Consider the following 18,888-nt stretch of genomic DNA (forward strand, 5'->3'; position numbering starts at 1 on the left):
CAGATGTTATCACAAGTATATTGACTGTCCAATCTCATGATGTGTATGCTCTTATTTATCCCGGTTCCACTTTGTCATATGTCACGTCTTATGTTGCTATGGAATTTGGGATAGAATCGGAACAGCTCCATGAGCCGTTCTCTGTATCTACTCCGGTTGGTGAGTCTATTGTGGCTGCATGGGTTTATTGGGATTGTGTTGTCATGGTGTGTGGTAGGTACACCATGGACAATCTCATTGAATTGGGGATGGTCGATTTTGATGTAATAACTGGAATGGACTGGCTTTATTCATGTTTTGCCAATCTTGACTGTCGAACCAGAACCGTTAGATTTTAATTTCCAAATGAGTCAGTGATTGAATGTAAGGGGGTGATGTGGTGCGAAAGGGTAGGTTTATTTCTTACCTTAAGGCCACGAAGATGATTAACAAAGGATTATCTACCATTTGGTCCGGGTTACGGACACCGATGCTGAGGCACCTACACTTGAGTCTGTGTCGGTGGTGAATGAATTTCCAGAGTTATTTATGGATGAGCTCCCTGGGATCCCGCCAGATAGGTAATTTAATTTTGGGATTGATGTGATGCCACGCACATAACCTATATATATTCCGCCCTACAGGATGGCATCGGCAGAATTGATGGAGCTAAAAGAACAACTGAAGGATTTGTTAGAGAAGGGTTTCATCCGGTCGAGTGTGTCGCCTTGGGGCACACCGGTTATATTTGTAAGAAAGAAGGATGGGTCGCTAAGGATTTGTATTGACTATCGGCAACTCAAGAATGTTACAATCAAAAATAAGTACCCATTGCCAAGGATAGATGATTTGTTTGACCAATTGGAGGGTGCTAAGTATTTCTCCAAGATTGATTTAAGATCCGAGCATCACCAATTGAAGATTAGGGAGCAGGATATTCAGAGAACAACTTTCACAACCCAGTATGGGTACTTTGAATTTCTTGTAATGTCTTTTGGGCTAACGAATGCCCCAGCAGCCTTCATGGATCTTATGAATCTAGTCATCAAGCTTTTTTTTGACTCATTCGTGATAGTGTTTATTAACTATATCCTTTTATATTTGCGAAGTAGAGAGGACCATGCCGGTTATCTCAGGGCAGTTCTACAGACCCTATATCAACACAAGTTGTATGCGAAGTTTTTGAAATGTGAATTTTGCCTTGAATCTGTTACATTCTTGGGGCATTTCGTCTCTAGAGAAGGAATTAAGGTTGATCCTCCGAAGATTGCAGCTGTGAAGAATTGGCCTAGATCTACAACTCCAATAGGGATTTACAGTTTCTTTGGCTTAGCTGGATATTACAGGAGGTTTGTGGAGGATTCTCTACTCTTGCCTCTCCGTTAACTAAATTGACACAGAAGGCGGTTAAGTTCCAATGGTCAAATACTTGTGAAAGGAGCTTTCAAGATTTGAAATCAAGATTAACTACGGCACCGGTGTTGACCCTACCAGAGGGTACATGTGGGTTTGTAGTATATTGTGATGCTTTAAGAATCGAAGTTGGGTGTGTATTAATGCAACATGGCAAGGTGATAGACTAGCGGCGGTGGATATATTCACGGACCATAAGAGTCTTCAATACATTTTCAAATAGAAGGAATTGAATCTGAGGCAGAAAAGATGGCTTGAGTTACTCAAGGATTATGACCATTGAATCTATGAGTAGTTTGGCTCACTTGGAGGCATATCAAAGTCTGTTGGCCAAGGAGGTTTATCGGTTGGCTAGTTTGGGAGTTTGTCTTGCGAATTCTAGTGAAGGAAGAGTGATTGTGCAAAATAAGGCTGAATCATCGCTTGTTGTAGAAGTCGAGAAAAAGAAATACAACGACCCATTGTTGGTACAATTGAAGGAGGGGATTCATAAACATAAGACCATGGCCTTTTCTCTTAGCGTGGATGATAGTACACTAAAGTACCAAGGGCGGCTATGTGTTCCAAATATAGATGGTCTGCGGGAAAGAATCATGACCGAGGATCACATTTCTAGGTATTCCGTGCCCCCGGGTTCTACAAATATGTACCATGATCTTAAGGAAGTCTACTGGTGAAATGATATGAAGAGGAACGTAGCGGACTTTATGGTAAGATGTCCAAATTGTCAACAAGTGCAGGACGAACAACGAAGGCCGGGTGGGTTGGCACAGAACATAGAAATTCCGATGTGGAAATGAGAGATGATCAATATGGACTTTGTGGTAGGACTACCTCGCACTCCTCGCAAGTTCAACTCGATTTGTACCTGCATTCCAGTTATAGTAGCCAATTATCCTTGGTACCTCTAGGTTTTAAAATATGTTTATGTATATTTCGAACAAATGATGCATTTATTTCTTACCAGTTTTGTAATATTCTAAGTCGTAGAAGCTAATGATTTGTATTAACAATCCTTGGCATTTTGCATAGAAAGCTCAGTTATTTTATTTATTTATTCTTGTTATCCTATTTGAGTTGTGTTGTCTATCATTGGCTTACCTAACGGGTTGGGTAATTGCCTTCACGACTGGCTAGATTTTGGGTCGTGACAAGTTGGTATCAGAGCTCTAGGTTCATAATTTCTACGAGTCATGAGCAAGTATCTAATATAGTCTTGCGGATCGATATGATAACGTCCATACCTATCTTTGAGAGCTTGTAGGGCATTAAGGATAAACTTCACTACAAGAAAAAGCTTTATCTACGACCAACTTTTTGGGACGGGTTAAGAACCCCGTCGCAAAAAATATATTTATTGGGACGAGATTATATTGCGGTCCTTAATGATTTATTTTATTGCAAAGGTACTAAATCTGGTCCCTAAAGAAATCAGTAACTTGTCCCAAATTATAATTGAGAGGCATTGAGCGTGAGAGAATACCGCCAAATGTACTATTAAAATGTTAAAAAACTATTATTTTCTAAAAAATCAGGCGCCAAAACTAATATATTGAAATAAAAAGTTCTAAAAAGTAAAGAAAGTCACTGTCTTCTCAAAACACAAGTCTCGCACAGCTCTGCCCTAGTACTCCGCCAAGCTCTGCCTGTCTTCTTTATCTCTGTTTTCTCAAAATACAGGTTGAATCTGGTAGTGTGCGAATCCAAATCTGCCCAAGTTTCCACCTTGCTCGTTTGAGAATCCAAGGTATGCCCCCTCTTTCAAGTTGCTATTTTTCTTCTCTTAGCTGATCTAAATTCGTTGATTACTTTGCTTTATTCGAGTTTTTTTCTTCTTCTTCTTCTTATTCTCTAACATCAAAAAATTGGTAAGGTTTCATAATCTGGTATTTTTTCTTTTGTATAATCAGCGAAAAGGGTATTCTTATCTTTTTACTGCTCATTCCAGAGTTAATTCTATTTTTTTGGAGGTTTTAAGCATGTTTTTCGTATTATTTTTTTGTTCTACTAAAAAATATCAGCACTTTTTCTAGATTATTTCTGATTTTAATTAACTTTTGAAACTAGAATGTTGTTGTAGTAATTGTGTATTCTTATTTATTCCTTGGGGTTTACTTTGAATTTCCTGTTTTTCATTGATTTAAATGAGCTTGCTTTTTGACACAAGCCTTTTTCTCGATTATGTTATGATTTTGATTTGTTTATTAACTTATAGTAATATTGTAGTAGTAATTGGGTGTTCTTATTTCTCCTAATTGTTTTTTTTTTCCGAATCAGAGATTAGCTTGCAGAAGTCTAATTGATTGTCTTTTCACTGCTATTTTCTCCCGAGGCCTAATAAAGATCAAGCCTTATTACTTGGGAAAAATAAAGTTCAATCCTTTCGCATGATTATATTTTGGTTTTGATTTATTTTTGAAATTAAAATATTGTATTAGTTATATTTAGCTCGTTCATAGTACAGAAATTTAGGCATGCTTTCTATTTCAACCATTTAATCCCAACACAGATAAAATATGCCAAGTACAACTAGCATGAAGAATGTTACATCTCTATGCCTACATGTCATATATGCATGTCAACTATAATGTATCACAGTGATAATCCCAGGTACTCACACTCTCAGAGTACTCAATCTGTCAGTCTCAAATTCTCACTCATCACACACAATCACTGAGCACTGTACGGGTGCCTAGCATCAATACCCCTCACCAAAGCACGTGTATATAAATCATTGTTCCTGCGCTTACTGCTGGTATGTCAGACTATGGAGGGGATGATCCTGCCCAAGTGCTAATATAAAGCCTATAAGGCCTGCTGCGACGTGCAGCCCAATCCACAATAACAAAATAAGCCAATAAGGCATGCTGCAGCGTGCAACCCGATCAACAATATCACTCACAACCCAACTCTCAAGCCCAACTCCGTCATTAATCTCTCCAGTCTCATGGGCTCATAAGTCTCATACTACTTAGCCCAAATAATGATAACATGTTGTAACAATAAATGATAACAGAGACTGAGATGTGATATGCAAATGAATCGACATGACTGAGTACATAATTGCAATTTAAGAAAATAAGTCAACAGTAGAAATAACCTCAGTGGCTCCCAACAGAATAAGCACATAGTCTAAACAAGATTTCTGACATGAATCACAACTCAATTACTCAAACACGTAGAAATTACATGGATAAAACAAGACTTGATATCAACGCAGTATAAAAATCAACCCGGATTATGTAACCACGATGTACGCCCACATGCTCGGCACCTAACATGTGCGTCACCTCAAAACAACCCACATAATACATTTTCCAGAGATTTATACCCTCAGTTCCATGTTTAGAAGTGTTACTAACCTCAAAGTGCACAACATAATGCTCCAACAAACCCTTGGCTCGCGAACCCTCTAATCTAGTCACAAAAAACTTAATATAATCAATACAAGCTATGGGAATTGATCCCATACGATATAGCTAAGTTCTTTGACCATATTCAAAAAGTCAACCCAAAATGTTAACCTCAGGCCCACACCTCGGAACCTGACAAAATTTAAAAAATCCGAACACCCATTCAATAACGAGTCCTACCATACCAAAATCACTCAATTCAAAACACAAATCGACCCTCAAATCCCCAAATCTTACTCTCCAATACCTAGTCCAAAATTCACCTCAAAAATACATAATCTAGGCGGGAAAATCAATGCGTATTCAATATTAATGGACAAAAGTGATCAAAAGTTTCTTACCTCTTGATTTGTAGTGAAATCCCTCACAAACATCACCCCTAGCTGAGCTCCACAAGTCAAAATATGAAAATAATACTCTAACCCACGATATGGGGTCTCTAAATCTTCCCAAGTGCTCCTCCTTCACGAACACAAAAAATGCCTCGTGTTCACGAAGCACAAGAATTACTAGCTGAAAAATCCTCTTACACGAACGCGACATCCTATTTGTGAATGCGATAACCCAGGCAAAAAAGCTTTTGGATCGCGGTCCTCAGCTTGCGATTGCGATGAATAAAAATACCTGCCACCTTGGGCCTTGCCTCCCTTCTACGCGAACGCGATCTTCGTTCCGCGTTCACGATGCACACCTTCCAGAACCTTCGTGAACGCATCCAACTACTTGAGAACACGATGAGAAAACTTCACCAGTCACCCAAGGACTCTTCGCGATCGCGAGCCCTCCATCGCGAATGCATATAAAGAAATCGAATACAACAATTTCAGCAGTCCAACAAGTGCAAAATGAGCCGAACATGATCTGAATCACACCCGAGGTCCCCGGGTCCCCATCCAAACATACCATCAGGTCGTAAAACATGACACAAACTTAGTCGAATAGTCAAATCACATCAAACAACATCGAAATCATGAATCGCACCCCAATCCAAGCCTAATGAACTATTGAACTTCCAACTTCTAAAACCAATGCCGAAACACAAGATACCAACTCTGACTGACTTCAAATTATACACATAAGTCATAAATGACACAAAGGACATATTCCAACTCCTGCAACCAAAATCCGTGCGCGGTATGAACAAAGTCAACTCTCGGTCAAACTTCTCAACTTTTCAAACCATCAACTTTCCAACTTATGCCAATTCAAGCCAAAACGACCTACGAAACTCCAAATCAATATATGGACGTACTACTAAGTCTAAAATCACCATTCGAAGCTATAGGAACCATAAAAACACCATTCCGGAGTGATTTACTCATAAGTCAATATCCAGTCAACTCTTTCGACTTAAGCTTCCAACCTTGGGATTAAATATCCCAATTCATTCCAAAACATCCCCAGAACCAAACCAACTACCCCGACAAGTCACATAACCACAAATGAACAAAGAATAAGAAATAAATAGGGGAACCGGGATACAATACTAAAACAACCAGCTGGGTCGTTATAACATCAAGACGCGTCAGTATGATGATCCCTACTTTCTTGTCCTACAGAACACAGTGCACCACGGTGATGCTAAGGAGGTTACTATTGGGGATGATGGGGTGTTGAGACTGTAGGGCAGATCTGTATTCTAAATATGGATATGTTGCATATGTTGATTATAGAGGAGGCTCATAGTTCACGGTATTCCATTCATCCGAGTGCCGCAAAGATGTACAGAGATTTGAGGCAGCACTATTGGTGGCGGAGTATACATAAGGATACTGTTCAGTATGTTGTCCGATGTTTGAACTACTAGAAGGTGAAGTACGAGAAGTAGAGCTAGGTATTCTAGAGTGGAAGTGAGAGCGTATCACTATGAATTTTGTAGTTGGACTTCCACGAACCGTGAGGAGATTTGATGTAGTGTGGGTTATTATGGACAGACTGAGCAAGTCCGCACACTTTATTTCAGCCTTGACTGCCTACTCTTAAGAGCAGTTGGCTCGGATTTATCTTTGTGAGATTGTTCACCTTTCATGGTGTGCCCGTATCTATTATCGGATCAAGGCACTCAGTTCACATCATATTTTTGGAGAGTAGTGCAGCATGAGTTGGGTACACAGGTCGAGCTAAGTACGACATTTGATCCCCAGACGGACGGATAATACGAGCGTACTATTTAGAAATTGGAGGACATGTTACGAGCTTTTGTCATTGATTTCGAGGATCATGAGATCAGTTTCTACCATTAGCAGAGTTCGCCTACAACAACAGCTATCAGTCGAGAATCCAAATGGCTCTGTATGATGCCTTATATGGGAGGAGATGTCATTCTCCGGTTGGCTGGTTTGAGCCTGGGAGGCTAGGTTATTGGGCACTGATTTAGTTCGTGATGCTTTGGAGAAAGTGAAGTTCATTCAGAAGAAGCTTCGTACAACACAGTCCAGGCAGAAGAATTATGCTGACATGAAAGCTCATGATGTGGCATATGTGGTGGGTGAGTAGGTTCTACTCAAAGTTTCACCCATGAAGGGTGTGATGAGGTTCGAGAGGAAGCGCAAGTTGACCCTAGGTATATTAGTCCTTTTGAGGTGCTTGAGAGAGTTGGAAGAGTGTCCTACAGACTTGCCTTGCCACCTAGTCTATTGGGAGTTTACCCAGTATTTCATGTTTTCATGCTCCAAAAGTATTATGGGGATCCGTCAAACATTTTGGACTTTAGCACAGTGCATCTAGACGGAGAAATTTGGCTTATGATGTGGAGTCGGTGGCCATTTTGGACCTAAAGGTTTGAAAGTTGAGGTAAGAAAATATAGCTTCAGTGAAGGTTCATCGGAGAGGTCTTCCAGTCGAGGTGGACACTTGGGGGACCGAGTAGGAAATGTGGAGCATATATCCTCATGTTTTTTAGACTACATGTATGATTCTAAACTCGTTCGAGGATGAATGTTTGTTTGAGAGGGGAGAATGTAACAACCCAACAAGTTGTTTTGTGTATTTGAGGCTTGTTTCCCCTACTGGATGCTTTACATATGTGTATTTTTTGTTATGGGACTTATCTGGTTGATTGGTTTAGCTTCGGGAAGTTTTAGATTGAATTGGGACACTTAGTCCCAAAGTTGGAAACTTGAGTTGTAAGAATTGACCGAAATTTGACTTTTGCATAGACGACTTCAGAATGGGTTTTTAATGATTCCAATAGGTTCATATAGTGAATTTGGAATTAGGTGTATGTTCGGATTTGGATTTGGAGGTTCTTAGGTAGATTTGGTACTTTTTGGCGAAAGCTGAAAAGTTGAAGGTTTGAAAGGTTCATAGGTTTGATCGGAAGTTGACTTTGTTGATATCAGGTTTGGTTTGTGGTTTTGGGAGTTGGGATAGGTTCGTTGTGTTATTTGGGACTTGTATGTAAAATTTAAGTTCAATCGGAGTTGATTTCACGTAGTTCAGCATGAGTTTTGGAAATTGGAAGTTTATTGGTTCATTAGGCTTGAATTGAGGTGCGATTCATAGTTTGATGTTGTTTGTTGTGATTTGAGGCCTAGAGTAAGTCCGTGTTATACTTTGGGACTGGTTGGTATGATTGAACGGGGTCCCGTAGGAATCGGGTGTGTTTCAAATTGGTTTTGGCTTATTTTGGATTTTTGTAGCATTGCTGAAGTTTGCAAGGACTGGTGTTTTCACATCTGCAGAAGCCTGATCATAGATGTGTGTCCACAGATATGGACTAGGAATCGCAGAAGTGGTATCTAGCTTATAGAGCAAGGGGTCATAGATGCGTAAGGGCTAGTGCAGAAGCAAGGCCGCACCTGCGATTGGAGACCGCAGAAGCGGTTTCGTGTGTGCGTGGGTGTTGTTCGCAGGTGCGGGTGGTCGGGCAATTAGTGGAACTCACAGATGCGAGATTTTGACCACAAATGCTGTTACACCCCATGCTTTCGTACGTGAAAGTACGCCATAAGTAAATTGATATATGCTCGGAAATGAGATGTTACATCCCGCATTTTCGTACGTTAAAGTTTCGTCATAAGTAAATCGACATAAGTTCGGGGATAAGATTATTTTGGGATTATAAGTATTATGCTATTTCAAACAAGTGATAAGTAAATTCGTGAAGGTGAGAGGGTAAGCAAATCGAAGAAAATGAATTTCGTCGAAGTTTGACATTTTAGGATAAAATACGGCCCTAGCTAAAATACCCACCATACAAGGTACCACATGTCCATGATAGTAAGGTGTATAAGGCGTGTTAAAAGTGAGTAGTAATTTAAGTAAGTTGAGATAATTCTTAATTATGTGGATGATTGGGTAATTAATGATTTTTGGTGGGAGATTAGCTAATTAATTAGAACATTTGGATAAGTCTCACTCCCCTAACGTGGCTGCCCGAAGGGGCCTTGATGATGAGTATTAACTCACACAAAAAATGTGGCAAATTTTAAAGGGGTTCTTTGCTAAGTCATCACCTAGTGGGGCCCACACCCACTAAGGTAAGACTTCTTAAATTCAACTAATTTCATACAAGAATATGATCAATTAACAATCTTCAAGTCTAATTCACAAAAAACGTGAATTAAAACTAAGGAAAGTGACGGATTTTGGGTAAATTTTCATACAAAGTTACACTGCGTAATAGCAAAGGGATTTGTAATTCTAAGAGAGCACGGTATAATCTTTCCCAAGAACAACATACATAATTTTCCCTACTCCAGGTATGTTAAGGCTAAGCTCTTCCTTCATTTTGGCATGATCTCGTAATTACACAAGTTTGACAACGAGGTATAAAGAAAAAATTCATATTCCGTAATTTATGTATATTTTCATAGTCTCGTAAGTTACAATATTCTCCTTATCGAGACTTCATATTCAATTGAGTATTGTCTTATTCTAGTCACGAGAGTAGAGAACCTATATATGCAGTATTATAGTATTTTCATTACCATCGAGCTATAATCGATGGGAAGGCCCCTATTGGGCAACTTCTGATCAGATGGTAAGTTATATACCGAGCGTAGTATGGCTGAGCGCCTATGAGCGAGCCCAGTTGGCCGAGATACAGAGCGTAGTATGGCCGAGCACCTATGAGCGAGCCTACTACGGCAGAGCAATTATATATGTATATACCGAGTCTTATAGGGCCGGACAACTATTTTACTTACTATATTGAGAGAGTTGAGTCAGTATCAGCAGGTGATCATATCTTCTGATTATCCTTTACTCCCAGTTACTTCCAGTTATTATATTATCAGTTTAGTTTCAGCTTTCAATATATTGCCTTACATACTCGGTACTTTATTTCATACTAACATCCCTTTTGTGGGGGCGCTGCATTTCATGCATGCATGGTTCAGACAGACAGGCAAGTAGACCTCCTCATTAAGTGTTTCCCGAGTTCAGCTTGATCGGTAAGCTCCATGCCTTTTGGAGTTGCCGGGTCTAGAGATTTATGTACGTCTTGTGTATATATGTATATATGTTATGAGTAGGCCGGGAAGCTGTTCTGATCACAATATATCCATCAATAGAGGCTTGTAGACATATCCTGTCAGTTAGTGTAGTACGTTGGGCTTGCGGGCCTTGTATGTATATTTGGTTGGTTTGTCAGCTGCAATAATTATGACGGCCTTATCGGCCCAGCTTTATATTGTTATTTAGTCAGCATTCGCAGTTGTCTTGCAATGTGGCACATGGCCAAAGTATGATATCATATGTTCAGAGTCCCTTAGTCACAAGTTGGTACGCAAGGATAGGTGAGGCACCGGGTGTCGGTCTTGCCCCCAGGCTCGGGGCATGACAAAAGTGGTATCAGAGTAGTTCTGCCCTAGGGAGTTTACAAGACGTGTCTAGTAGAGTCTTGGTTATGGGTGTGTCGTGCACCACACTTATAAGCAGGATGCTACAGGGCATTTAGGACTGTCACTCTTTCTTCTTACTCTAGATCGTGTGGTAGAGCTCAGTTGTAAGAATTTAATTTCCTAAACTCTATCTTATTCGTAATACGACGATGCCTACATCTAGAAAGATTGTTGGAAAGAGGTATAGCTATGTAAGAGTTGAGTTAGTGGAACTCAATTTTGCATCATGATTATGATGAGTAAATGTAAGGTCTTCAGCAGAATTTGTGTGTACTAAGACGTGTAAGCTTGTTGATGAGGAGCCTTAAGGCAAGAATATCTGTCCACCCGTATGGTGAAAAGCAATGAGAGATTCACAAGGAAGATACAAGTTTCAACAAGTAAAAGAAGCAAGGTGAAGAAGGGTACGAGGTACCTAATTAGTAGAGATGAAGATTATCTGTAATTCAGGAAGAGAGATATAAGCATTTTGAGTTACCTTCATCGATAACAAAGGTATGTACAATTGGCCGCACCCATCTCAGTTATACCCTATGGGGGCTAACAAGTATAGTTTAAGAAAAGGATGGAACATCAGGATCTGGCTAGGGTCATAGTAACTCAAAATGGTGGATGGATTATTTGTATTAATTGGCGTTTCCGAAGGATATTGCAAAAGTGCTTATAAATCTCCTTGTGAGACATCCAGAGGGTGCACTCTTAAATAGTACAACTAGATATGAGTACTACAAAGATAGGAACTGGAAGCCTTGAAGGGATAAATATTACCTAAGTGTGGCTCCCGTCCCTAGTAGAGCGAGAACGTTAAGCAATCAGAAGAGCCAGTAGATGGAGAAAGGGGAGCTAAAAGCAAAAGAATGTCTTGTTGAAGTTTTCAGAATAAAGTGATAGACAGAAATATTAGCAGGGAAATAAGGAGAGAGAGAGTAAATGAAGCATTATGAGTAAGATGTGATACATTGATGACAACGGTAGAAAAAAAAAGAGAAAGAAACAGTATTATAGAGTCGATAGTTAAGGGAAGGGAAAGACGAGAAGTGACCGGCCTTGAGACAACAAAAGAATATAGGCCATAAAATCATATCCTCAATTAAAAAAAAAAAAAAAGCTCGTGACTCCAACGTAACTACCGGAAGGGAAGGTTAGACCCCAGAATAATAGAAATCAGTATGGGCTGGTGAACAAGACAAACTAAACATGAATTAAGGACTGAGTGATTTGATAATAGTCATCATCATGAGAATTTCAGAAATTGTGTTCTGACGATAATAGAATGGAAAACAGAAGAATAACCCTTAAAGGTCGTTCAGGAGGACGCTTTCCTAAAGCAAGCAATGGGAGCAAAGTTAAGCTTAAGGAACTATATGTGCCAGTTACACTAGGTGCCACCCTCGTGAATAAGGAATTTCGTTATCCTTGGTACATAAGGGTTTCCGCAAGGCGAGTAAGGGTCATCGATTATGTGAAAAGAAGCCAAAGATAAAGAGGTAAAATATCTATAGGTAGATCATCGTAGAGCTAAATATTAGTACTTCCCTAAAGAGGGGAATGTGGAGTGAGGCGGCATTAAGTCAGAATTAAGTGGTTCTAGTAATTATGGAATGGTAAAGGAAGAATGCGATAAAATGAAAAAAGACGAGATTGCACTTATTCAAATCCTACAGACATGCTATGATTCCAGAACATCATGCAAACATGAAATCAAGGAAAGGAAGCAAGGGTTCTTGCCTGGGATGTTATTGATAAACAAGGAGCCAGTGCGAGAGGTAAGTTAAGACAAAGGAAATAACCCCAGAAAGATTACACGGAATATTTATATGAGAGTGCGCCAACGAGTGGTTAGTAGTTGATTCAGGAAGGGCCTAGTTATGGCTAGATAAGAGGATACAGACAAATCAATAGATCGTGCAAGATAAATAGAGTGAACCCCAATAAGGGGAATTCAGCCTCGTAGTTATGATGACATTATAATACTTGAGATATATTCATATGGGGAAGTTAAAATGGTATCGTGTAAGTGTTATAGAAATAAAAGAGAGCGCCACTGGGAAGACACTCAAAATATCAGTTCAGAAGCAACCCCACAAGCACAAGGTCATGGAGGTAAGTAACTACGGATAAGTATAGGCAAGGAAGGACATCAGAAGGTCCGTCGAGTATACAATGTAATAAGCTCACAGCTTTACAAGAGTCGGAGGGTCCTCCCTAAGTACTACAATGAAAGACTAGATAAGAAAAATAAGGAAGAAGGCTTCAACCTAAATTCAGTGACCTAAAGAGAAAATGGTCTTACAATAACAGTCTCAAAACAACATTGACTCCATAAGAAAGTGGCACCTACCGTGGCTAGTGAACGGGGAGAAATATCAGAAGTGATATTAAAGATCATATGAGTTGTATGGAATTCCAATATGTGTGGGCACTAAGATAAGCTAAGTATGGACGCAACAAGGGGTAGAAAGACCAGGAAAAGTAATACCTTACGTTTAATGAAAGTTAAGATGGAAAGAAAGTAATTATTCGATCAATGATCCAGAGTTGGTTACGTTGTGAATGCACTTGAGAGTTCGAAGTTTTATAAATGCAGCATAGTACAATAGCCATATTCTATAACGGCTCTATGATAAAGCCAGTTAGAAGAGTACCAGTCTCATAAGAAGTCAGTATAAAGCTCCCACTAGATTGTGTATGCACCAGAGGTGCAAGTATTATAATAGAGCTTCAAGTGGTGGATATGAATTATACCTATATGGAAGAGAGGTCATGAAAGAGATAGAAGATGTGATGTGAGATTTTAAGGTAAGTAAGGTAAAGGTGAAAAACGTACGAGATATTCACATGTAGAATGTTGTGTATAGTCCATACTTCAGATACATGGCTAGAAGTGTTGGGATTCAGTATCGAGGAATAATAGCGGCGTCGTCAGTGGCATACCTTCCGGCCCATGGTTGCTAGTTACTGAGAGGTCTGGTTAAGAGAGTAAAGAAGAAATTAGAGATGATGTGATGTCTTGCTTGATGTTCCAGAATAACACAAGGAAATCTATGGTTCAAGCAAGTTGAAGGAAGGCTACGAATAGTATAAATAGATATGTATAGGTCGCAAGCTAAAGTATAGTAAAGCAACAAAGTTTTATGACAGGAGTAAGGACGAGAAAGGGCGGGTGAGAATGTGACGAGAATGGATAAGTCCTTAGGATTAAGTCCATGGAAACAAGAGAGCTGATGGTTTCTCTAAGTTATAGAAAGTCCAGTATAGCGTAAATAAACTAAAAGGAGTCTAATACTTGTAGCATTTAAAAAGGATGGAATGCTGCCTTGGTAGTGGAAAGAGGGTGTAATGGTGATAAATAAAGGATGACATTGGGGCCTTCGATCGAGTAATGACATGAAGAGGATTTCATGAGTTGTACGGGATCAGAATAACCCACATAGGATGAATCACGTTGGGATGCTATGAAATACGGTTATGGAAGAATGGTATCACCCCAGGTAGATCAGTCTAATCATTTCAGATGTTCCCCGATGAGACGTGAGCCTTGGCAGTGTTACATAAGAATTCAAGTTATCGGTATTAAGGTGAGTCAATAATAGATGGATAAAAGATACAGAGTACGAGATGAGATTAGACCATCATTCTTAAGATGAATAGTAATGAAGAAGCATTAAAAGACTTAGCTTTATGCATATAAGATAAGCAACAAGAGTAACCTGGAGTTTGGTCGCAGACCTCAGTAACAATAAATCGAAATAAGAGTTATGGTATAGTATGGTCTACCTAGATATAGTAAAGCTAATAACGCCTAGAGGAACAACTTGACATAATTTTGTATATGTTCACAAAGTGAGGCCTAGAGATTGGCTAAGAGCTAGAGGAAAGAGGAGAGAAGCGTCGCATAGGTGCATATACAAAGTTAGAGTCGTACAGGCTGCATGATAGAAGGTAGAAACAGTTATGAGATTAGAAGGATTCCGACTACAAGTCGTGGTGTGACAAAGAGGCTTAAAGGGGGGAATGCCCTGGCCTTTGGATTTATTGAAAGAACAGTCGTCTAAATGGAAAGGAGAATATTAAAGTATTCGCAAGAGCTATGGGTTATGAGAATGATAAGTGCATCAGTAAACATTCGAGGACGAATGTTCCAAAGGGGGGAATGATGTTACACACCATGCTTTCGTACGTGAAAGTACGCCATAAGTAAATTGATATATGCTCGGAAATGAGATGTTACATCCCGCATTTTCGTACATTAAAGTTTTGTCGTAAGTAAATCAACGTAAGTTCGGGGATGAGATTATTTTGGAATTATAAGTATTATGCTATTTCAAACAAGTGATAAGTAAATTCGTGAAGGTGAGAGGGTAAGCAAATCGAATACAAGGTTGGGCTTCCTATAAATTTCTGTCAGTTAGTGCAGTACGTTGGGCTTGCGGGCCTTGTATGTATATTTGGTTGGTTGTCAGCTGCAATAATTATGACGATCTTGTCGGCCCAGCTTTATATTGATATTTAGTCAGCATTCGCAGTTGTCTTGCAATGTGGCCCATGGCCAAAGTATGATATCATATGTCAGAGTCTCTTAGTTACAAGTTGATATGCAAGGATAGGTGAGGCACCGGGTGCCGGTCTCGCCCTCCAGGCTCGGGGCGTGACAAATACGGTACCGCAGGTGCGGTGATTTTGACCGCAAATGTGGAATCACTGACAGCTTTTATATGTCGAAGGGCTTGGTCATTTTTCATTATTTAAAGTTGTGGATCTCGGTTAAAGGCGATTTAGGGGAGACTTTTCACTACAATTGAAGGAGTAAATGAAGTTTACTTAATTTTGAAGTTAGATATTAATTACCCATGGATTATTACACCTAGTTTATGTGAATTAAAGGTGAAATTTTTGGATTTTAACTATAGTTTTGGAGAGTGAAAACTACTGATTTGAGGGTCGATTTGAGGTTGGATTTGGATGAAACCCATATATTTGAACTCTTATCGGAATAGTTGTCCGGGATTTGTGTGTTTTGACGAGTTTTGGTGTGCGAGCCCGAGGTTGACTTTTTGGGTTGACTTTGCGTATTTGAATCAAGATCTTACCTTTATGATTTGAGATTGTTTTCTATGTCTTTTATTGATGATATTGAGTTGTTTTGGCTAGATTCGAGTCGCTTGGAGACCGATTCGCATGGGAAGGGATTTTTGGAGTAACGATTCACGCGCTTTGAAGTAAGTAACACATCTAAACTTTGTTTGGGGGTAATTATCCATGTGATTTGTGATACTTGAGATGTTTTGGGGGTGACACATGCGCAAGGTGACGGGTGTGTGTGCGTACATCAGGGTATTTGTGAACCGGATTTATTTTAGACCACCATAAGACTTGGTTGCTTTCATGTCTCATTATATCCATGTTTTTCTATACTTATATGATTGTTTGATATATGACTCATGTTAGAAATCATGTCTAGGCTATGTATATATTTGTTTGATACATGATAGGGATACTCTTGCTATTTTGATCTGTTTGCCTTAATTTTACTCATATTCTCAGTCATAATTCTTGTTGGGGCTGAGTTCTATTAGATGTGAGCCATTGAGACTTGAGCGGTTGATGACTGCTATAGGCCATAGACCTATGTTTTGAGTTATGTTTGATCGGGTTGCACATCGCAACTGATTGATATTTTGATCGAGTTTCACAACGCAATGGTTATATTGATTATTGATTAGTGCTTGGGATAGGATCCGCCCCTCTTGAGTCTAATATTATGGTGAGCGCAAACAAAATGATATATATGTCCTTTGGTGAGGGGCATTTGTGTCAGGCACCCGTATAGTGTTGAGTGGTTTTTGTGTGTGATGGTGAGGGGCATTTGTGATAGGCATCTTGAGTGTGCTAAGGGTGTGTGTACTTGATGACTTAACTTTGATGTTATAGATCTGACATTATATGACATGTAGGCATATATATGCATATTCCTCTTGCTTGATGGTAAACGAAATATCTTATCTATAGTTCAAAGTTTAGAAAACCACAGTTTCGTTGTTAAAATCATGTTTGGTGCTGTGAACGAGTTGAATATGATATCTTCTAGTTATTTACTTCTATTGTCTTCATTATATTATGAGTTGCTATTAAGTACTTGGAGTCGGTTGTACTCATACTACACTCTGCATTGTATGTAAAGATCCAGGTACTTCTGGGCAGGGTGATTGCTAGAGTTGCACTGGTACCAGTTGGTGGAGACTGTGAGGTAGTTGCTATATCGTTCGCAGACCTTGAAGTTCTCTTTTGCTTATTTTGTTATCATTGTTCTAACATTCAGATAGTTTGTGTTGAGGATTGACTCCATATTTAGAGATTCTGTAACAGTCATGTACTCGTTGATCCCAGATCATTGGGATGGGTGCAGTTGTGTCATTATTGGTTTTCTCAGATATTTTATGACATTGTCGTTGTTGAGGTTATTAAGTTATGTTATTCGAGCTTATAATTATTATGAAATTGTTGGCTTGACTATCAGCAGTGTTAGGCTCCGTCATGGCTCTGGTGGGAGTTTGGGTCATGAAAATTTATAAATAATATCATATATTATCTCAAAACATGCTTTTGGAAAAATCTCAAGAAGAGCACGTCTTAATCAACTTACATCGGTTATACTTTAACACTATTCCTGAGCTCCCAGTCCTTTTACGAAATTTCAACATTGAAGAAAATCTCAAACGCCACCCAAAAGTTGATATCTATAGTTAGATATTTAAATTATATTAAAACAGGCCCGAAAAGATTCATAAATATCCATCTAGAGCTCACAAATTGGCTACAAGCTTTCAATCATCCTAAATCATTTAGTAGGTTTACTAATTAGCCTATTCAATTTCGTTCATATTATTTAATATACATTTGAAGTCATTAATGATACTACCTTAGTTACTCAACAACATCAAATCAATACTCGTTCTCTTCTCAAACAAAACAATAGATTCAAGAACATCTATTTCAAGAACTAGTGTTATTTCTTAGCCAAATACTAACTCCCCTACTTTCGTTCATAAATTAGCCAAATACTAACTCCCCTACTAGTGTATCTAGTGGTGTTATACAACCATAGATGCATCATAAATACTTACCTTGAAGTTTATTCATAGTGGAAGGGCTCCTCCTTATCACAAGGATAAAAATCAATTCCAAGAATCAATTATTTCTCTCTCTAAACTCATGTTTCAGCCCTTTAAAAATGAACCTGAAGCTTCATGTAGCTTGGGGTCGTAGACTACGCCCAATATACTTTTTCTGGGCAAAATGTTTTTAAGGCTATTGGTTTTGGAAACGCGATCCATGCAGCATACGGCCATAGTCTACACGAGGTCGTGTATCTTGCTGCGTGCATAACTGCTCTGCCATCTTTGAGAAAAAAGACTATAACTTCTTATATAGAAATATCTAAAGAATAAACGCTTTGAAGCGTGGAAAATTAGACTCATAGAACTTTCATTTGATAGATTGTCTACCACATAACTTTTCATTTCTTGGCAGTTGTGCTTATTTAAAAAGAATTATTGTGCAAACTCATCTAAAACTTTAGCCATTATATAGTTTCCAAGTTGGCTTGGCCTTAGTACACTTCCTAGACCCTAAATTATTTCTAATAGATCTTGTACGCCTATTATCATATTCAATCCCTTGTTCATACACAAATTAATGTAATTAGCATACATTAATCTTCTTAATGACTTTAAAATACTTCAAAATATATTGTAGTGTTACAACATACCTCAAGTTAGACTAAATACTACTAAAGTATGCTCCAAATATAACCAATTCATATCAATCAGTATCCGTTAATATTCAGTTAACTTAAACACAACCCCTTTAGGGTTTAAACTTAGCTAAAATCCATAAATGTCCAACCATGGATTTTCAAGCTTCTATTCATGTTATACAATTCAATATTTATTCATATTTAAATTCGCAGAGTTTACTTACAACAACAGCTACCAGACGAGCATTCAGATGGCTCTGTATGAGGCTTTGTATGGGAGATGGTGTAGATCTCCGATGGTTTGGTTTTAGCCGGGTGAGGCTAGGCTATTGGGTACTGAGTTGGTTCAGGATGCTTTGGACAAGGTTAAATTTATTCACGATGGGCTACACACGGCGCATTATAGACAAAAGAGTTATGATGACAGGAAGGTCCGTGATGTTGCTTACATGGCTGGGGAGAAGGTTCTGCTCACGGTTTC

The 18,888-nt window shown here is 38.9% G+C and overlaps 1 long non-coding RNA gene across 1 annotated transcript; it reads left to right on the forward strand.

Moving 5' to 3' along the window:
- The first annotated feature begins 2,986 nt into the window (after nt 1-2,986).
- On the forward strand, nt 2,987-17,123 carry LOC142169891 (uncharacterized). Its single transcript, XR_012699525.1, has 3 exons — nt 2,987-3,139; nt 15,803-15,870; nt 16,833-17,123. It is a non-coding gene; the product is annotated as an uncharacterized LOC142169891 (long non-coding RNA).
- Nucleotides 17,124-18,888: the final 1,765 nt, after the last annotated feature.

This window comes from Nicotiana tabacum, chromosome 15 (genome assembly GCF_000715075.1).
Source record: "Nicotiana tabacum cultivar K326 chromosome 15, ASM71507v2, whole genome shotgun sequence".
NCBI lineage: Eukaryota > Viridiplantae > Streptophyta > Magnoliopsida > Solanales > Solanaceae > Nicotiana > Nicotiana tabacum.